Here is a 3,133-nt window from a genome sequence, read left to right as displayed (position 1 = left end):
AGAAAATTTTTTAAATGTGCCATCTGTCATCAGAAATCACTTACTTAAATAATAATGTAGGCATTTTAATTGCTTTGGGGGGTCGTTTTCACCTTTGTTTTCTAATTATACTTATATCTTAGAATCTGTGGCCGCAGTATTGAGGTCAGCTCATTAACTGGAACCCATCTTTGTCTGTAATTTTTTTTTTTTTTTTTTAGCTTCCAGCATCTTTTATTTTTCCTAGAATCTGGATACAATAACTCTAGCAGGGCGGTGCTCAATACTATTCAGGCTTCACATTTTAGGTTAATTACTTGAATATTGTAAATGTGAATGCACCTTCCCATAACTGGGAAACTAAAATTTGACGTAACTCATTTACTCAATACTTATGTAACCATGCAAAATTTTATATGCAACATGAGCTTTCATATTATAGAATTTGACCTTCTTACAAACTAGCTTACATAACAGTTACTTTGCTTATCTGTCCTAACCTGTGAAGTGTTGTACCAACGCTTTTCTATGATGTACTTAAACAGGTGAATTCTCCTTACATAAGGGTAAGAAACCTGAAGCTCCAACCCAGAAATACAAAATTCTTTTGTTTCAGCAGACTTAATACCAGAAACAGATTATGGGCAACTCTTACCTAAGTAGTAAGTACTATAGGAAGTTACAGTGTTGACCAAAAGAAAACACAGGCTTCTCATTAAATTTTTTAATGGGTCTCAAATTCTGTGACAGATTTTTGGTCAAGTTGTTTCCATGAAAAAGTACTGATTTTAAAAACTAATAACTTAAAACTGCCACACACAAAACAAATGGTCCACAACACATTCTCCTTTCCTTCTGAAGGTTTTATGATGCATTGTTATCATTAACCAGTCTTTTGCTATTAAACTTAAATGGCCAATTGAGACAAACAGTTCTGAGACCGTTCTTCCACCACTGATTAAGACTGGGGTGGCAGGTATTGGGGATAATATTCATTTAGCCTTCTGAGCTTTCTGGGCAGACTTGGTGACCTTGCCAGCTCCAGCTGCCTTCTTGTCCACTGCTTTGATGACACCCACAGCAACCTCCGTCTCATGTCCGATCAGCAAAGCGGCCCAGAGGAGGATAGTCAGAGAAGCTCTCAACACACATGGGTTTGCCAGGAACCATATTAACGATGGCAGCATCAGCAGATTTTAAGAATTTGGGGCCATCTTCCAGCTTTTTCCCAGAACGATGATCAATCTTCTCCTTCAGCTCAGCAAACGTGCAGGCAATGTGAGCTGTGTGACAATCCAGCACAGGTGCATAGCCAGCACTGACTTGGCCTGGATGGTTCAAGATAATCACCTGAGCTGTGAAGCCAGCTGCTTCCATCGGTGGGTCATTTTTGCTGTCACCAGCCACATTGCCACGACGAACATCTTTGACAGACACGTTCTTGACATTGAAGCCCACATTGTCCCCAGGAAGGGCTTCACTCAAAGCTTCATGGTGCATTTCAACAGACTTCACTTCAGTTGTCACATTGACTGGAGCAAAGGTGACCACCATGCCAGGTTTGAGAACACCAGTCTCCACTCGACCCACAGGGACAGTGCCAATACCACCAATTTTGTAGACGTCCTGGAGGGGCAAACACAAGGGTCTGTCAGTTGGGTGAGTTGGTGGCAGGATGCAATCCAGAGCTTCAAGCAGTGTGGTTCCACTGGCATTGCCATCCTTACGGGTGACTCTCCATCCCTTGAACCACGGCACGTTAGCACTTGGCTCCAGCATGTTTTCACCGTTCCAGCCAGAAATTGGCACAAATGCTACTGTGTTGGGGTTGTAGCCAACTTTCTTAATGTAGGTGCCGACTTCCTTTACAATTTCCTCGTATCTCTTCTGGCTGTAGGGTGGCTCGGTGGAATCCATTTTGTTAACTCCAGCAATTAGTTGTTTCACACCCAGAGTGTAGGCCAGAAGGGCATGCTCACGGGTCTGCCCATTCTCGGAAATACCTGCTTCAAATCCACCAACACCAGCAGCAACAATCAGGACAGCACAGTCAGCCTGGGATGTGCCTGTAATCATATTTTTGATGAAGTCTCTGTGTCCTGGGGCATCAATGATGGTCACATAGTACTTGCTGCTCTCGAACTTCCATAGGGAGATATCAATGGTGATACCACGCTCGCGTTCAGCTTTCAGTTTGTCCAAGACCCAGGCACACTTGAAGGAGCCCTTCCCCATCTCGGCAGCCTCCTTCTCGAACTTTTCAATGGTTCTCTTGTCGATCCCACCACATTTGTAGATCAGATGGCCAGTAGGGATGGACTTCCCCGAATCTACGTGTCCAATGACAACGATGTTGATGTGGGTCTTCTCCTTTCCCATTTTTGCTTAGGTTTATCGGTGGTTTTCACGACACCTGTGTCCTGGCGGCAAACCCGTTGCGAAAAAGCTGTCCATAATTTTGACTGCTCAGGATTTCCATCTGTGACATGGTCAGCAATGTGTCATGCTTTTATTTTTGTTTTTTCAGAGTTTAATATCTGAAAAGTAAAAAAGTCTTCTCTACAGTGGTGAGGATTTAATCTCCTGGGGAAGCACTACAAAGTTTAAAAATTTGGGATTCCTGGGGTTCCCTTTCCTTTTGCCAGTGACCTCAACTCCTTCTCTCATTTCACCAGCTTCACATTTAATCATTCTGTACTTCAAAGGCAAATTGCCCATTTGTTTAACGCCTACTATCTACAAGGCATTGCACATGATTTTCCTTCTTAGAGCAACCAACCCTATGAGCCGCATCTAATCATCCCATTTTTATAACCAAGGAGACAAGCTTAGGAAGGTGATCCCTTCAATATGACCCAACTTGTGAGTGGCAAAGGATGGGAAGGCACCAGGTCTAAGTGATCGCTGAGAGCATGATCCACGCCACCTGGGATTCTGCTGCTGCCTGCTGCCCTTTGACCCGCTCACTCCTCCCACCATGTACCTTCACCTGAATCTGTAATACTTCACCTGGAATGCTGTGCCCACCGTGATCCTCCCCTCCCCCTGATTTAGACCTCACCTCCAGCATTTCCTCCATGGCTGACTTTACCTAACGGTGGGGCATGGCTACTGGCAGATTAATCCTTCCAGAATTCACTCAGAGATATAATCA

At 44.0% G+C, this 3,133-nt stretch overlaps 1 pseudogene; it reads right to left on the bottom strand.

Moving 5' to 3' along the window:
* Nucleotides 1-698: 698 nt before the first annotated feature.
* On the bottom strand, nucleotides 699-2,422 carry LOC111186739 (elongation factor 1-alpha 1 pseudogene; annotated as a pseudogene).
* Between the last annotated feature and the right edge of the window lie 711 nt (nucleotides 2,423-3,133).

The sequence above is a fragment of the Delphinapterus leucas genome, chromosome 3 (genome assembly GCF_059928025.1).
Source record: "Delphinapterus leucas isolate spDelLeu-1000000601 "Yukka" chromosome 3, BTC_Dleu_Yukka2, whole genome shotgun sequence".
Lineage (NCBI taxonomy): Eukaryota > Metazoa > Chordata > Mammalia > Artiodactyla > Monodontidae > Delphinapterus > Delphinapterus leucas.
Note: the sequence above shows the minus strand (reverse complement) of the source record. Positions and strands in the feature narration are given on the sequence as shown.